This window comes from Vicugna pacos, chromosome 1 (genome assembly GCF_048564905.1).
Source record: "Vicugna pacos chromosome 1, VicPac4, whole genome shotgun sequence".
Lineage (NCBI taxonomy): Eukaryota > Metazoa > Chordata > Mammalia > Artiodactyla > Camelidae > Vicugna > Vicugna pacos.
Genome location: NC_132987.1, coordinates 9,126,448 through 9,145,093, shown reverse-complemented (window position 1 = coordinate 9,145,093; position 18,646 = coordinate 9,126,448). Strand labels below are relative to the sequence as shown.

At 37.7% G+C, this 18,646-nt stretch overlaps 1 protein-coding gene and 1 long non-coding RNA gene across 3 annotated transcripts in view; both read left to right on the top strand.

Moving 5' to 3' along the window:
- ZNF385D (zinc finger protein 385D) overlaps positions 1 to 18,646 on the top strand; it is a 786,854-nt gene that overhangs the window by 63,409 nt on the left and 704,799 nt on the right. The gene's annotated exons all lie outside the window — the stretch shown is intronic.
- On the top strand, positions 1,509 to 10,519 carry LOC140698138 (uncharacterized). The gene is made up of 2 exons (XR_012075770.1): positions 1,509 to 1,583; positions 10,370 to 10,519. It is a non-coding gene; the product is annotated as an uncharacterized lncRNA (long non-coding RNA).

Here is an 18,646-nt window from a genome sequence, read left to right as displayed (position 1 = left end):
TTGCAGTAATATTTACAAGAGTAAAAGCCTGGGAATAGCTTAAATGTTCAAAATTCAATAATGAAGCAAACGCATTATAGTATACCCCAAAACAGAAGCACTGACGTGGCTTTCAAAAATTATTTTTAAAATTTTGGGGAAGAGGTAATTAGATATATAATTATTTATTTACTTCGATGTAGGTACTGGGGAATTGAACCCATGCACTCTACCACTGAGCTATATCCCTCCTCTACTAAAAATTTAAACTGCGGAACAATGATGAAGATTAGCAAGTAAAAGTCACTTACTATGTGCCAGACCCTGTGCTAAGGACTCTGCTATAATACCTCCCATCATTTTCACATCAGCCAGGAAAGATAATTTTTCTGTTTTAAACATAGTAAAATGAAGCTCAGAGAAGTTAAATTACTTCCCTTTGTTCACACAACAAGTAACTTGTGAAGCCTGGTTACAAATCTAGGAAATTGTTTCCAGAGCCCACTTTTAACATCTGTGCTATACTGACACCAGAATGGTCAATGATCCCAATCCAACATGGTGGAAACAAATGGGATACTGTGCGTAAAACAGTGTAAGATCCGGATGAGCAGAAGTATTTACTTGGGGTCTTAGCTCTGCTCAGGTCAACCCCTGTTCTGGTTCTGGTCCAGTAACTCTAACCTCTCAAGGGAGGTACTGTTTGCTCAGTTAAATAGGACATTAAGCCTCCAAGTCTTTATTGGACGTTGGCAGGTTTATTTTGAGATCTTGTAATGTCTGTGCCTGCTGGAGATGTAAAATTCCACCCTGCTGGCCATTGGTACCCTTTTCTCTTGGATATCAACACTCGTTTAGCATGCAGTGCCAAGATGGGTGGTAGAAAGAATGGAAGACTGAAGTATGAAAAGAGTGACATTTGGAAGGTTAAAATACATTAGTTGATTACAAGGGTGAGGGGGGACAATACTCTTTCCAAAGAGTGACTGACCTTTGAGATGTATCTGAAATAGGAAATTTAATTATGTCCTGTGACTCTGGTCAGCATAATTGTCAACTATTGCCATTGACCTTTTAATGATTTAAACATACAAGAAAACTATCTAGATGCACTTTAGTTTATTGTATACCTGACCATGATTTATCTGGGAGCCTGTCTTTTACATTTAAATGTTGCTTGTGTCCTTTAACTCTTAAATAGAATATATTTTTGACCTTGTAATAATATTAATTCTGTGTGTGTGTGTGTGTGTGTGTGTGTGTATGTATATATATATATAGCCTAGACCAGAATAATTTGATCTCCTTATTTTGACCCTTCGAAGTAAGAAACTGGGACAAGGTCATATCCTCCTAAATCCAAGAGGAGTCTTATTTGTACTTGCTTTCTCCTTTCCTTCAGATGATTTATTATAGGAAGGATTACCACATGAATAATTAAAGTTTTAAATGTACAGGGCAGAGATAAGTAAATAATTACAAGCAAAAACTCATTTTTATTTAAATAAAAGCAGCTGCAGAGGAGAATTTAAGATGGTGCTGACTTTCTCAAGTCAGGAAGATACCGTCTTCCTTCCTAAATTTTTGCACATTTATTCAAAATGGTGAGTAGCCCGGGGATTAACACAACGGCTGCTTTTCTCTTTTTTTTTTTTTTTTGTTTCAAATCCATTAGTGGAATATTTTGGCACCCTTAGAGCTGCACAGTGTGGTTTTCTGGGTTATTATTTCCTTTCTGGCAGTATTTTAATACAAGTACAGAAAATAGAAAAATTATCTTTATAGCCTCCATTTTATTGCAGAAGCAATGCAGGGATTAATCAGTTTGCAGTTAGAAAAAAATTCCCGAAATTATGAAGCAAAGTTTTAAAATTTATTAATTCACAATCTGCAGAAGGATTTTGGCTATATTTGTTTTCTCTCTTGCTGAAGGGAAATGGGAAAGTTACATGAAAAATGACTTAACCCCAAGTTCATATTCTACAGGGTAATATTTTTGTAAGCCCTGTTAAAATCTCCATGTTTTGTTTCTCCAGCATGACCTCTATTTTTTTTTTGTCATTCCTTTGTTTTTGCAGAACATTTCTAGTCTGGCAGGAGGTCCCCCTCTTAATACATTCCCATATCCATAAATTCTGATCTCAGGGCCTTTTTCCCACGCTGCCTCCATTGGGGCTCCTCGTTTGTATCTCTGCCCCATCTGAACAGTGCCCAGGGAGCAGTGACCAGAGGTCAGGGACCTTGCTACTCTTTCCATCACTAAGTTTCCTTCTTTGTTCACTAGAAATCACTTCATGGAATTCAAGGCAATGGTGCCATCTTTCTCTCTTAAAAAAAGGTTTAAAAATTTTTTTTCATTATAAGAATGTGGTTTTTAAAAAATAATTGATTTAGCAAGGATGGTAAACTAAGCTCTTAATGTTGCAGAATTTATATGAAGAAAGTCTGGAATTTATATCAAGGAAAGAAAAATGACTCTCTCTCTCTCTTTTTTAATTTTAAAGTTTAATTTAGAGAGGTGAGTAATAACCTGAAATACAGAACAGAACAGAATGCAACTTGGAGTGAATTCTTTTCTAATATAACAATTGTTTCAGCATTTTTTTGTACCTAAAAGTAGATTTTGTTTGTGCTTTAAATAATATGCACTCTTTTGGAAGTTGCAGTAACTCTTAAGATCACCAAAGAGCTCTGTAACTACTATTTCAGTGTTTTAAATTATGCTACCTTCTGCTCTATTCTCCTGACCTAAAAGTAAATGAAGCTCTAAAGAGACCTAAAATATAGTATGGAATTTGATTATACATTGAAAAATATCTGTTTCAACTGAGTATAAAAAAATTAAGAATTATTTTAATCTTCTTTAGCTTTAAAGAGCCTCATTGCTCTTTTATAATTTTCTCCTTAGAAACATATTTTGAGACCAGTGATGTTATTAACACTCCGTACAGATAAGCAGCATTGCTTCTTTGCATATGTCTCGTGTATTTGCCTTAAAACTTGCCTAATTTAAATTACCTTAAGAAAACAATTTTTTTTAAAAAAGTAAAGAGAATAAATTCTAGATATGTTGAGAACATGACTTTTAAACAAACAAGTACCTTACCTCTTACCTCTAAGTCAACACACATACACACACACACAGACACACACACACACTCACACATACACCTATTATTTGAGAAACTGAAGAGTCCACCACAGTCCATTTGTGTTATGATTTCCAAAAAAAATCACGTTACATGCATGTGGTTGGATGAACAGCACAGACACACATTCACATGGACACACACACACACTCACATACCCACCTACACACACACACACACACACACACAGAGTACTTCCATATTCCCCCGATAATCCCATCTTTTCCCAGACCTTCAGTCCTCATCTCCAGATGGTTGACGTTCAACCCTGGCTGTCACAAAGTTTTCCAAATTCTCCATCTTCAGCCCAGTTGTGCTCCCCAACTCCAGTGCTATGATAGAAACTCTTTATTACCCACTTTATTAAGTTTAATGTCTTTATTATTATTGTGACATTGAAGGCTTTCTGCATTGTAACTCCAGTCTGTCATTACAGACTCATCTTCATTCTTTTCTTTCCTCTTCTGCCTGATTGAATTAACCTGACTCTCAAACACAGCTCACTGCCCCAGAAGGCCTTTCTCAGGCACTTACATTTGTCTTTCACTTAGCTCCTTGTTCCACTCTTCGGGACTCAATTCCCATGCTCAGAAAGCACGGGTCTGTCCCTATAGTTTAAACCCTAGACTCTGGAGGAGTAAAAAGGGGTTCATTTCCTTCATTTGACTTTTCGCCACCAACGGGATATCATCCTCACCTCGCTGGAGCTGTAATGCATGTTGACACATGACCTCTGAGAAAACTTCAGTCAGCCTTGCATTATTTCTGGAGTTGTGTTTTTCCCTGATCATAGTGAAGATGCCTTGATGACAGAGGTGGTTCTTCTAAAATCTAATGTCTAACATTTTGGCCATTATCATTTCATGTAAACTTGCTCTCCTTTCTTTCTAAATACCCGGTAGGCCTAGCCTAGAAAGCTCATGTCCATTCTCCTCTCATCCTCACAGCCACTTGTTAGCAGATCCCATCTCTCTGACTGTCTGAATGATCACATGTCCAGTCACCTTACATTGCAGCCAGAGCAGACTAAGGAACAGTCCAAGGCTTTCCCTCCAGTTAAGCTGCCCACCCCTGACCCCCCACCCTATTAGAGCAGCAGCTTTCTGATCAGTCCCAACTTCAGTGCCCCCTCCCCTTCCCTTCATACAGATGGGCAGCTTTTCTTACTTGGTTCTGAGGGCAGTTATTTAATGGAGCCATAGTTTTCTCTCCATTATCTTATAAATATTGATCAACAGATAAAACTGAAGATATGAAGACAGACCAGCCTTGGTAAATAAGAAAGTCAGTTACTATGCGTTCTCCTGGAGGAACTTTCACATACAGGGTGTGTTCCAGGTCTTGAAATAGGACAGCAGGTGCTGAAGAAAGAACTGCTTTTAAGCACAGAGAGGAGAAAAGGTTACCACACTTTATATCCATAAATAAAAGATTCAGACTCATTACTTGCCAGAAAACTGGAAGATGTCTTTCTGCCAAATTCATATACATGAAAATTGCTTTAAAAGCTTAGATACAACACCAAAGGCACAATTTATGAAGAAATAATTGAGAAACTGGACTTTATTAAAACAAGAAACTTCTGCTTTGAAGTTAGGTGTAGTCACATGACTTGCTTAGGCCTGTGACATAGAAGCAACGTACATGCATCACTTCTGGCACAAGTGTGTGAGAGCTGGTGTGTCCATTCACCATATTCTCTTCTCTGTGAGTTGATGCCTGGTGGAGGCCCCCATACACCTGAGACTCCCTGTGGTGATGACATGAAGCAGAGCCCAGTGCACACTGTAATGTGAACATGTGGTGCTAGCAAGTGGTTTACTGTATCAGAACCTGAGATAACTGGTCAACTCAAGAGCTGGTAAGTCTAGTGTTCAAGCAGAAATTATTGAATTTAAAGAAAAAAAAACTCTAGGGCTTAGGAGACATAATCTGAAACAACAGTACAATCAGTAGCATAGTACTCTAGAAGCAGATAAATAGCAACATAGTTTAGGAGAAAAGTGGAGAATTCTATGCACATTTAGAAAACATCTACCTTTTGTTCTCAATAAAATCTATTAAAGCAGTAATTCATGAATAAAGAGATTACAGAGAATAAAGTTATTAAAAAAAAGATCAAAGGAAGCTGCCTATGATGAAAGCTGAGATTAAAAAAGAGCTGGATGAGATAAGGAAAAAATATTTGGGGAATAAAAATGCAAAAGTAAAATGGAAAGCCTTACTGGGTATAATAATGAGCAAAATTAAAAATATAGAAAAAGAGAAAGAATACTGTACTGAGGACTCAATGATTTCATTATAAAAACAAATTAGTAAAATAAATAAACCAATGATTTTACTACAACAAGAGGAGATAAATTTGATGACTTTTGAAGCAGATTTTAATTGAAATACAGGGAAACAGAGTAAAAATGACAAAACATCTGGCTAATAAAAATCAAAAGTAGCTCTTACAAGCCTAATTATGTAAAGAGAGAGACTAAGAAATATTCAAAATAACAATAAGTAGAATATTTTAGGCATAAATTTGAAAAATTTTTGAAAAGAGAATCTTAAATACGGTTAAAAATCTCATAGTAATCCTTGTTCAAGAAAAGATATATTGTCAAGATTGGTGCTTGAAACAATGGTAAGAGTGACTTTATTACTAAACTTGAAAGATATTAGAAATGTATCAAAGAATTATCTCCATGATATCATGGCTCCGGCCTTTTTTTTTGAGGTAGGGTGGAGCAGGGAAAGATTTACTGCAGGGTAGAGCCAGGAGAATGGGTGGCTCATGCTCAACCTCCCCTTCTCCCCTCTCTGCTCCCCCCACTCCCCAGTCTTTCCGAAAGTTTTCAGCTGAGCATTTTTAAAGGCCAGCTAAGGGGTGGGGGTGCATCCCAGGGTGTGTGATCAGCTGTGCACAGTTATCTGGTTGGTTGATGGTGATTAGCCCTTAGGCACCAGAATGTCTAGGGGCTCATGATCACCAAGTGGTTAATTTCTTCCATTTGGTGATGGATTTAAAGGTTGTTTCAAATTTTCTGGCACATAAAGTAGAAAGTCTTCTGCACACTTTGCAGTGTTCACACAGCATTGAAATTAAAAGCAGAAAACTAACAGAAAAAAAAAGAACATTGCACGTCAATGTCAGCTAAAATAAATGTATCCTGAAATCTTAAATAAAAGGTAGATAATTTGAATTGGACAAGATATAAATCACAACTAAAAAAATTTGACTTTTAAAATACTATAGCTATTAAATCACAAAGTATAATGTTGTTTGTTACATTCAAAACGCATTTCTGATGAAAAAGTCATCCATGGTAGGAAAATGCGTGATAGGGACATTCATTTGAGAAAATAAGAAAACACTGCTCTCAGCATTTTTATTGAAAATTATACTGGAAGATTCATGCAACAAAAAAGAAATAGAAATAAGTGGCCAAAAAAAATCACAAGAAGAGGAAACAAACTGATTTTTAATAACATTTTTTATTGATTTATAATCATTTTACAATGTTGTGTCAAATTCCAGTGTTCAGCACAAGTTTTCAGTCATACATGGACATATCTACACTCACTGTCACATTTTTTTCCTCTGTGAGCTACCATGAGATTTTGTGTATACTTCCCTGTGCTATACGGTATAATCTCGTCTATCTATTCTACATTTTTGACATCCCAGTTTATCCCTTCCCACCCTCCGCCCCCCTGGCAACCACAAAAGGTCCACACAAAAACTACTAGAGCTGATTGAAGAATTCAGCAAGGTAGGTTACAAAATTAACGTTCAAAAATCAGTTGCATTTCTTTACACTAACGATGAATCAACAGAAAAAGAAAGTAAAGAAACAATCCCCTTTAAAATAGCACCCAAAGTAATAAAATAACTGGGAATAAATCTAACCAAGGGGGTGAAAGAATTATACACAGAAACTATAAACCATTGATGAAGGAAATTAAAGAAGACTTTAAAAAATGGAAAGATATCCCATGCTCTTGGATTGGAAGAATCAATATTGTTAAAATGGTCACACTGCCCACGGCAATCTACAGATTTAATGCAATCCCTATCCAATTACCCAGGACATATTTCACAGAACTAGAACAAATCATAATAAAATTTATATGGAACCATCAAAGACCTAGAATTGCCAAAGCATTACTGAAGAGAAAGAAAGAGGGTGGAGGAATAACTCTCCCAGACTTCAGAAACAAACTGATTTTTAATTTTGAATTAAAATTAAAAATTTTCTACGTCACTTACCATTAACTTATACACAACATAAAAAGATAAAATCAGTGGTTTGACTTTAACTATATATAGCCCTATGGTTTAGTAGATAAATTGTAAACTGTCCTGGGACAGAAAAGTTAGAAATACCATAAAGACTATGCTTTAAAAATCACTTTAAATACATAGACTAACTAATAAAAGTCAAAGAAAATCTTCTTAAGCTCAAAAGGGATGTCAAGATAATTGAAAGAGTTAACAGCTCTCCTGGCCACAAGCAGACCCGCGGTGGCTAGAAAGTTTGCTTTTAATAAGTCATATGTGTAGGAAGGGAGTTGGGGCGGGGACAAGATCCGATCGTGTGCAACATAGGAGGTCCCACTGATAGTCTGTGAACAGACACGGTCTACTGCAGGCAGTACCTGTACCCAGTTGCAGGGAAGGCTGGGGAAGTGGTTGTCACCTTCAGCAGCAAGTATGGCCAAAGATCTTATTACTCCTGAAGAAGGGAATGGCTCTGGGGGGACACACGGCAGTTTCTGGTATGTGGAATAAATCCTGACAACTGTCAAAGAACTATTCGTGTGTATTAATCACATTCTCTTAGAATACAATGAAATTGGCAATGTTAACAAAAAAGGTTGGCTGTTGCCTTTCAAATCTGGAAATTAGAGAATTAATTAAAAATTTAATTCAAATTTTCAAGAAAACCCTTAGGAAACTAAGAATAGAATAAAACTTGTGGTTATAGCTGCTGTGAGACGTTTAACTACTTCCTTTAGCTAGAGAAATAAGACAAAAGTGTAAATATTGCCTTTAAAATAAAAATAAGATTGCACAACAATGTCAGTGTTCATATTACTACTGAACTATCCACCTAAAATGGTTATGATGCTAAATTTTGTCATGTATATTTCACTTGAAATTTGAAAATATATAAATAATAAATAATTGTTTACTCATCCTCAAGTTAGGCAAAGCGTAAATATTTGCAATAAAAAGGTAATGCAATAAAATAAAAAACCAAACCAAAATAAAATAAAACAGAAGTATTAAGGATCTGAGAATAAATTTGCTGAAAGTCATGTGACACTTTATAACAAAATATTTGAACTAAATTTGGAAAGATGTTGCTAATATGTAAGCCAGAGGGAATAAATCCATGTGCAAGGATAAAATGGTAAGGACCTTAAATCTCTCCAAATTAATCTCCACCTTCAATGTAATCCAATCAAAACCCCAACAGAGATGTGCTGTCTGAGCTGAAAATTTTATTCTGAATGTCAGTGGAAGAGAAAGGACAAAAAACAAAACAAAACAAAAACAAAAAGCCAGAACAATTTGGAAACATAGACTGGGTGATATCATAAGACTAGTATTTCCTTAAAGGACAGATCTGAGCATATGTGTAAATGCTACGGATCGTAAGGGAGCTGGTCTAGGGCAGTGAATATGCGCAGGACAGTCACAGAGGATGGGAAAGAATGGTGCCTTATAGAATTTCACTGCTGCAATTAAAATCACTGCGAGATATCATTTACATGTGAAATCTAAAAAAAAAAAAGAGACAAACAAACTTATTTACAAAACAGAAACAGACTCATAGACAAAGAAAACAAACTTATGGTTACTAGTGGGGGAGGGGGGTGGGAAAGGATAAATGGGGAGTTTGAGATTTGCAGATACTAACTACTATATATAAAATAGGTAGACAGCAAGTTCATACTGTATAGTGCAGGGAACTATATTCAGTATCTTGTAGTCACTTATGGTGAAAAAGAATATGAAAATGAATATATGTATGTTCATGTATGACTGAAGCATTGTGCTGTACACGAGAAATTGACGCAATGTTGTAAACTGACTATATACTTCAATAAAAAGATATATACAAAAAAAAATCACAATGAGAAACTGACTCACACACAGAAATTGGAATCAGAAATGTTAAAATCGTGGCCATGTTAAGTGTGGGTGAGGTTGCGCAGCTGTAAGACCTTTCCCAGACATGTGGTGGTCATGGGGAAATTGGTGTTGTGGTTTTTGGGGGTGGATTTGTCAAGAGACAGTAAAAGTGAAAATCTCCATGTCTATGTTCTAAGATTGTGAATCAATAGTACAGTTTAGAAAAACTGTCCTGCTACCTTAAGAAGGTTTTTATCAGTGTTGTTTGTGAAGTGTAAACATGGAAACAACATAAAGCTCCATAGATAGGAGAATGGGTGTATCATAAATGTGTACCCCAGATAAACAATGACGCATACATTAGTGAAACAAAATGAAGAATCCACATGCATCGGCACAGGAAAGAATCTCAAAAGCACAGTGCAGAGCAAAGAAAAGCAAATTGCAGAGAATATTTGCAGCGCGATACTCTTTATATAGGTTTTAAAGTGTATGAGAGCATAAGATCTACTGCTCAATAATACATATTTCTATAAAATGCCAAGTTCGTGTTCAGTAGCTTGAAACGATAAACCCTAAATTCATAACAGTGGCGTCTTCTTAATGCAAGGAGTGTGTTAGGACAGAAGATTCAACTCTATTTTCTATTTTTCATTTATTAAGCTAATTGGTAAAAAAAAATAAGGCTTTTTCCCTTTACTTTTTTGTATGTTTAAACCTTTTTACACCAAAAAAGTAATTTATTTTCTTTAGTATTCTTATAGAATGTTGCAGTTTTGCTGTCTTTCAGAGTATAGTTAGCTCAGCATTCCTCCCTGACTCCTCTCTTCTCCGTCTCAAGTATTAGCCTTGTTTGGGTTGGAAATATTCCCAGCATTTGAGTCCCTCAGCTCCTAGTAAAGAAAGTAGTGACCTCCAGTGTTATTTTGAGAGTGGACTTCTTTAATTTGCCTTTATTTTTGTTCAGTTCTTGTCGAACTGTTCTAAATTATAATCATCATATAAATTACAATCTGAAAAGAGCACATAGTCATTTCCACAGCCGACTTGTGTAGGTGTTAGTCATTTTATTGGTTATTAAAGTCACCATCAGCCTCTTTAATTTCTACAGGCGCAGTGAACCCTGAAAGCAATTGAGAAGGAGATGCCAGTTCATTATTGATAGAAGCGTGTTCTCTTCCTGACACAAGCTCACAAAATTTGAATGATGGTGGAAACTACTCTACAATATGTTTTAATCATTAAAGAGTCTTGACTCTGCCCACGTCTCCTCTGCCAAATCGTGTTTTCTTGGAATTAAGTGGAGCCAAATCTTTTTTTGAGAACGGTCTGACATAATCCAGTTGTAACTGCATGCGTTTGGTAGAAAAATAAAATGAAAGACCGTTCAGTCCATGCCCGGATACTTTCAGGAAACTTTAAACGTGGATTCTCAACATCTCTCCCCATCATGTTCTGTTCGTGTTTTGGTTTTGACATCATCAATATCAAATGTACAAAAGCTTCTTGTTAACTGACACCAGGTATATCTGATGTTCAGATGAGTTCAAACAAAAATAATTTTTTCCCAAAAAAAACCCCCAAAACGATGTACTGTTTCTCAAAGCCTTATATTATTTTGATGCTTTGAAAATTTGAATCCCCCATATCAAAATCTGAGCATTTATAATTTTTCATTTTGTTTTGTATCTGTGTTTTTTTTGGGCACGCCCCTTGGTGTTAGTCCCAGAATGCAGGTGGAGAGGCACTGATGTAGCTCACGAGAGAGGGTGTGGTGGTCACCTCTCACGCCTCACTCTCCCCTTCTCTGCTTAAATGGCACGTTGTACAGTGACCTTTAAGTCACCACATCTGATGACCTTTCCTGAGTATTCACTTTGACTACTGTCTGTGTCTGAAATTCTAAACAACCTTTTAAAAAGTGCTCTTTTTCATAGCTTCCGTCTTCCTTAACCTTACATCATCTGACTTAATGTTTTGGAAGTGTGGAAAACTATATGCCTGTTTTGAAGAAGCTCAGACGGTCCCTCTCCCTAATCCTGCACCCCCGCCAATCCACCCCACAAAGTGATCAGTGTTAATAGGCTGGTAACTCTCGCTACTTAATATTCTCTGTGCTCAAAGCTGTTGAAACACAGGTACAGATGCACAGATTATTTTTTGGATTGGTTTTACTGTCTGTAGGTGTTGGTCAAAAGTATGCATTGCACATTTAGACATGCTTTTGAAATGCAATCGTTTATCATGTGCTTCTAGATCAATAAGAGATACATACCTATACGTACTTCTAAATACTGTATGAGAAAATGTCCACTTGTGTATCTTCCTAGGTGTGTTTACTGTTTCAAAGACGGACGTGAGTAAGGGAGGGGACATTGGGTCACCCAGGGCCTCCTTCCTCTTGACAGTTTCTCATTCATTGGCCAGTATGGCCCAGACGAGGGGGCTTTCTGCTCTGGGCTTTGTCCTCTGCCGAGCCTTCCTCTGGTCCTCCTCTGGCCGTGCCTCCAACTCTGGGAGGTAAGAAGTTTGTGCATGAAGGAACCTGCCTTTTAGCACCCACGTCTGTCACTTTAGACTCTGCCTTGGGTACACAGGATCCTGGAATCTCTCCCAGGTCTGTGGGTGCCTCTTCACCGGGCCATTCCCTGGGCAATCCTCTGGCACAGGTGGCTGTGCCAGAGATTGGCCAAATGACAGCGTTTTTCAGCAGGGGAGAGTGGAGGAGGTGAATGGACTTGGCATGTGTTATCCGGGGTGTCTGGACAGGTGTGTTATAGGTCCTACTGGAAGGAGCTCAGGCTAGGAATAAAAGTGGATGGGCCCCATCTGGGAGCCGGAATTGGAAACCAGTTAGTCCCCCTACCACCATATTCTACTGTGAAAACCTGAGAAATTCAAGAATTCTAAATCTGAACCTGACCCTTCAGGTCCTTAGGAGATTTTATTTGTCAAGATAGGAGAATACAACAATTTTAATAATTTACAAGTTCACTATATAACAGAAGTACAGTTTGCAACATAGATAATTGGGAGAGGTTCAGAGCACGCCAGTTAATACTTATACATCAGGCTCTGCCCACATGAATGCTTCCATGTAGCTGGACACCCTCAGTGAGCTATGCCTCCTGGTGTTTTCATCCCTGTATGTCCTCTTCCCCTTAAACCCTTTGATGTGCTTTCGCTGACAGGCCACGGCAGAGGTGGCACTCAGGTTAAGTGGACCACCATGCCTGAGGCCACTGTGCTGGGGAGAAGTTCAAGGTAACCACATGGGGAGGCCACACAGGGGCTCCTGTGGCAGCCAACGGAGGTGTACCCCTCTTTGAAAGGGGATCTTCCATCATTAAGGAGTGCAGTTAGCTGAAAGTCATGGCTGAAGCTTCTTCAGGCTCCACCTCAGGGTTCAGGATGGTGCCGTGTTTGTCTCAGTCGGCCCCCAGCCAACGGCTGAGCAGACTGGGGAGGCTGGGGTCTGGCCCATCATGACAGTCTTTGCTGTGCAGTCCCACGCTGCGTTGATGTCAGACCTGCACTGAAGTCCAGAGCTCTTCCTGCCCCATTCCGTTTCCTACCCCCTCCCCTTCTGTAGGAACCAAACCTGCATCATGGTCAGAAGGCATTCCCTGCTCAGTTCGGCTTCCTCCCCTTTTAACTTTCATGGGCATTACTCTGCTCTTCGCCCTAACTCCATCTCACTCTCTTCTTCCTGGAGGACTCAGCGGGCACAGAAGCCCAGGTATCAGCCAGCAGCAAGAACTTAGGACTCAAGTAGGTGACTCACGCGGAGTCTTTCCCCTCCTCCCCCACCCCAGCCATCCAGACCGCCCCAGCTGAGGCCACACGGAGCAAGGATGAGCAAATGTTCACGCAGTGGTTTCAGGCCCATCCATCTTAGGGGTGGTTTGTCATAGCAGATAATGGAAACAGGAAATTGTTACCCTGGGCGGGTGACATCATAACAAGAAGCCTAAAACATATAGCATTGGCTTGACTGTAACCTTTAAATGTTTAAGTATTTAGGTATCTGGTCTGTGGACCTCCGCTTGTGCTTGCAAATGTTATAACTGAGTCTGACATTGGTTCCTGTGAAACTTTGCTATCTCTTCTGTTCCCCTTTGCCGGGAATATTTTTATGTACTTTTTCCTATTTCTTTTTCCACCTTCTAATGTCAGTCTCCTTCAAAGATTACCCCTTGATCAGAATCTCCTTTGGGAGAGACCATGGGGTGGGGTTGGTGGGGGGAACTTCCTCTGATCACATTTTCCAAAGGTTATGGCTTTCACTGATTGCCGAGAGGGTGATGGAAATTGTTAAGCAAAAAGTGGTTAAATATGAGCCTGGAACATCAGAGGCCAGCTGTGGGATGTGCAAAGTAATCGAAAAAGGTGGTGCGTTTTCTTTTATATTCATGGTTTTCTATCAACCAAAGGTTCAGATCCACTCCCTTCACCGGGTTCAGCCCTGGGATCCTCCCACTGACAATAAAAACTTCCTTTTTTAAGGTACAGCGCTCTTTTCTGAGTGTCCTTATTGTGACTTTTCGGCGATCCAAGCCATACACATAAATATATGTCCAGTTTACTTTGCAAAAATTTATTTTACTTTATTTTATTTTACTTTATTGTATTCTGTGCATTTCTCCTTTGCAGCCTGGAGCTGAATCACAGCCTTTGGGCGCATGGAAAGTAGGCTCTGTCATTGGTTTCTCTCCTCTGTGTGACTATGGTTTTTCCACTTTATGTCCCATGCATTTGCATCAAAATTCAAGCTTTCCCCAGAATATCACCTCTAGTTTGTGCAAAAATTACAACCAAACATACTGGGGATTTTTCTAAGTATGATTTTACTGTAATTTACCCAGCCTCTGAAAGACTGCTGGTTTTAGTTTAGGAATTTTTACAGCGTATTATTCAAGTGTAAAGAAAGAATTTATGGTTATCTGTGGTATGTAACTGCAAACACATGTTATTGTTATTACCAGCATGATGACTTTTCCATTAATAGGAACACTGGAGTTTTCCCACTAATAATAATAGAAATTAATGGGCCATAAGCAAACATTTTGAAACCAATTATCATCCTAGGGTGAAGATATGTGTGAGTGTGTGTATAAATAGATAGACAGAGATGGATAGTTATTCCTTTGGTCCTATAATTGAAACCAGGTATCTAATTTTCCCGCTCCTTTGGATTAATATGTTGAATGCTCCTTTTAAACACAAAGGATATCTAGTAGTGGTAATAGAGTAAAGATTTACTATTTAGTAACTTTGTAATAAAAGCCAGAATGCATCCAGTTCTTACTAAGTCTTGGTACATTGTTGAATTCTTGCAACAATCTAGAATTTTGCTTCACCTTTTACCTTTTCTTTTTTTTTTTGCAATTGAAAAACTAGCAGCTTAGAGATGTTGTGTAGCTCACCCACCAACACACAGCTGGTAAAAACCAGCACTTGTATTCAAATCCTGCTCCCTCTGACCCTGAATTTCGTATTTTCTTTGATTTGATATATTTTAGCCTTGAAATATTAAATTAAAGCAATGCATCCATTTAGCTAGCCAGTTAGGTTCATGAAGGAATGGGAATATACCCCCTAGTAATAGAATAAGGATAGATCCTCAGGCAAATTTTCCTACCAAGAGAGATCCTGGTGGCAAATAGGATAAAAATGTCACTCTATACTGGAGGCTGATCAAGGAGAGAAACTGTACAAAGAGGCACTAAGAGCAGTGTTATTTGTGGGGAAGCTAAAGCTGCATCCACCTCCTATCAGAGCCACTTCCCCAGGCTTTCCTGCCATGACTGTATTCTTACACTACACAGTAGAAGTACATTAATGAGATGATGTAGCATCAGCCTTATACTGATGGTGATGTCAAGGTGTCTTGAACATATGTATCTAACACTCTTCCTCTCAATACCCAAGAGAATGTAATAAATTATGGGGAAAAAAAGTATTAGTAAGTACCATAGTCTAGGGAAGTTCTGAAAAAAAAATAACCAATTACAGACTCCACATTTAAAATAGGTGAAATGAACAAATGTGTAAGGAACACAGCTGAACCTTCAGGCCAGTGTTTGGTAACCTAAGCATTCACTGGAACGATCTGGAACAGAAGGCTGAGCCCCACCACCAAGGTTTCTGATTTAGTAGTTCTGGAGTAGTACACATTTTCAAGTGTAGAAAGATCCCAGTGACAATGATGATGCAGTTGATTCTGGAGGTCTGGGACCACACTTTGAGAACCACGGCCAACACAGAGAAGTGAAGCTGTGGAGCACTAGGGAGAAATCTCCAGCTAGCATTCGTTTGGCAGGAGAGATAACATATGGCATCCAGATATGCATATACCACCATGAAACGTATTCCCAGCTTATACTGAGCCTGGATGTTAGGCTGGGCATAACTGTGGACACTGTCACAGTTAGTCTGTAAGAATAGTTACTGAGAAGGCATCACTCATCAAGGAGCAATCTACTGTATTGGCTCAGGAAAAGGCATCAGGTTAATGACAAGAAAGAGAATGTCTTAAGTTTCTACATTAAAAGAAAGATGTATAATTTATTAAAAATCTTATGGAGAGACAAAGAAAAAGTAAATTAAAAATTCATGCTAACTTCTAATTGAGGTAAACTACAGACATAGTTGGAGTTTAATCAAAAACAGCAAAATATCCAGTATATTTCTGCCCCCTGGTTGCCCTAATAATGTGTTTGCTCTCCAAGGTAATGAAATTATAATGACACTTGTAATGAAGAAAGTAATAACAAAGATCCTTTTCGGGGGGATTTCTGTGGAGGCTTGTTGGAAGGATTTATAATGCACACATGATGATGCAATGATATTTAAATTGTACATGAAGGAGTAAAATTTAGCATACACAGGTGAGAGAGCTTCTTGATACTACTCACTCACTGCTTCTCCAGGTAAATGTTCAAGTCACTGGAGATGATACGTCATGTAGCTGCATATATCTGTTATTCAGCTCACTGACGTCATGTCTTGGGGAAAGCCAAAATATGTCACCAGGATGGGGAAAAGACAAAAATGCATTCTCTTGGAGATTCAGAACTGAAACAAACAGAGCAGCTGTTACTTAGAATCATCTCTTGATTGTGTTATTTCTATAGAATTTTTGTCCCAGGGAGTAATGGAAATAGAACAGAGAGTCAACAGCAAAAAAACAAAACAAAACAAAACAAAAAAAACTAGGAAAAGAGTGGGACTCTATTGCATCCGTCTTAATTTCTGGCTATCATATACAGAAATTATGCCAAAATTATACTCATAGGTGACCTCTTTTCTTATCTGTTGACAACTTTGGATCTTTCAATTGTCCATGTAAAACTATAAATGGATCTAAAATGTTCATTCTGACACTCACATGGGCATGTTACTTTCACGTAGAGGTTTATGGAATTTCCCAAGAAGTTCCTCAGAGTAGTCCCAGTGCTGCGTAGTCAAGCGCCACTCTCCTTAAGGGTGAACTAACCAAAAAATATACAAATTAACCTAACCCGAGATGAACTGACCTCACAATATCTAAATTAAAGCAATCTGTTCATCTATAAATAGACACAAAGCCTTTGACTTTTGTTCAACACTTAATTTCAGATTATATTGGAAAAAATAAAGAAATATGAGATGAAAATGTAAGAATCCCAATACACAGCATTTTATTTTATACGTTAAAGCAACAGTGGCCAAAAGAATTACAGACCTGTCTTAGTGCTCAGAAGGTAAACGTTCCATATTCCGTTCTTTAAAAAAAATAACAACAGCAAAACTTTCAAAAGTATATTGTAATTTACCAAGAGATGAAGTTAGAAAATAATGGAGGTGATTGGAAGTACATTAGACACTGCAGAATTTGTCAGTTTGAAACTGTCTCAATCTGTTTGGGATGCTATAACAAAAAACATGAGCTGGGTAGGATAAACAACATTTATTTCTCACAGCTTTGGAGGCTGGGTCAAGGCACTGCCAAATTCAGTGATGGGTGAGAGCCCACGTCCTGGTTCACAAATGACTGCCCTCTCTGGGTCACCTCACATGGCAGAAGGGGCAAGGGCGCTCTCTGAGTCTCTTTGTAAGAGCACTCATCCCATTCCTGGGGGCTCCACCCTCATGACTTAATCCCCTCACCTCTTAAAGCATCACATTGGAGGTTAGAATTTCAACCTATGAATTTGGTGGAGGTGGGGGAAACACAAACATTCAGTCTGTAGCAGAAACCAACTGTAGGAATTCATCCAAAACTCAAGGAAAAAATCCAATATGTGATATTCTTAGGGAGATAACAGAACACAGTATGTGACTATCTTGTGTGAAGATTAACCAATTCTTAATCAATCTTATAAATCCAACACAATTATGATACCAAAATCTGAGAATGATAATGGAGGAAAAGGAAATTCCTGACCAATTCCCCATGTGAAAATTGAAATAAGTAAGTAAGTATATATAAATAAAATATTAAAATCTAATTTTTGCACATAAAGAGCAATAGTACCTAAATAGGGTTAATTTGAGGAATGCAAACATTTTTAGTATTACAAAGTCTGTTATAAAGCATCCCATCATGCAATAAAAAGTATTCTAAAGTGAAAAAAGAGCAAAGATAGCCATTATCACAAACTTCACGTTAAAAACAACGCGAGAAGTTCTTGGTAGTGGGATAAGATAGTGAAAAGGTATGATAATTTTAGCTATTGTAATGAATCATATAAAGCTGTCATTATTTGCAAATAATATATTTAATCAACTAACATCTATTGGAAATACACTTCAGTAAGGTACTCCATTGTAAAAGCTATATTGGGCCATCATTAATGTTTACATATGGTAGGATATAAAATTGAATAGAAAAACTACTCCACTTAATAATTTACTATTAAATTAATGTACCTTGAAATAAGGTTATCAAGAAATATATGGGACCCAAATGATATAAAATAAACAAATGAACAAACAACTCAAAGGGGCAGATAATAAGCCTTGATGAAAATGTTATGTAATAGTGCAACTTTTTCTCCAAATCAACGTACATTTTTAGCAAATCACAATGAATATTTCAATGTTTTTTTTGAAGGAGGCTTTCAAAATGAATTTAAGTTTGTTTGAAAAAAATAAATCAATAATACTGAAGACCGTTTTGACAAAGAAGTGTAAGAGTGAGTAGAAGAGAAGGAAGTAAGGATTGCATTAAGAAAAAAGGAAATAAAGCTAAAATCATCAAAGATCTGATAATCTGAATTCAGTAACTAAATATTTAGTATATGTAAGGAAGGGTGGAGTGGCAGATCTAGTTCAACTTGTCATGGTCTGATATTTAATATGGATGGACCTTTAGCACCAACGAACTTAATTACATTCTGTTTTT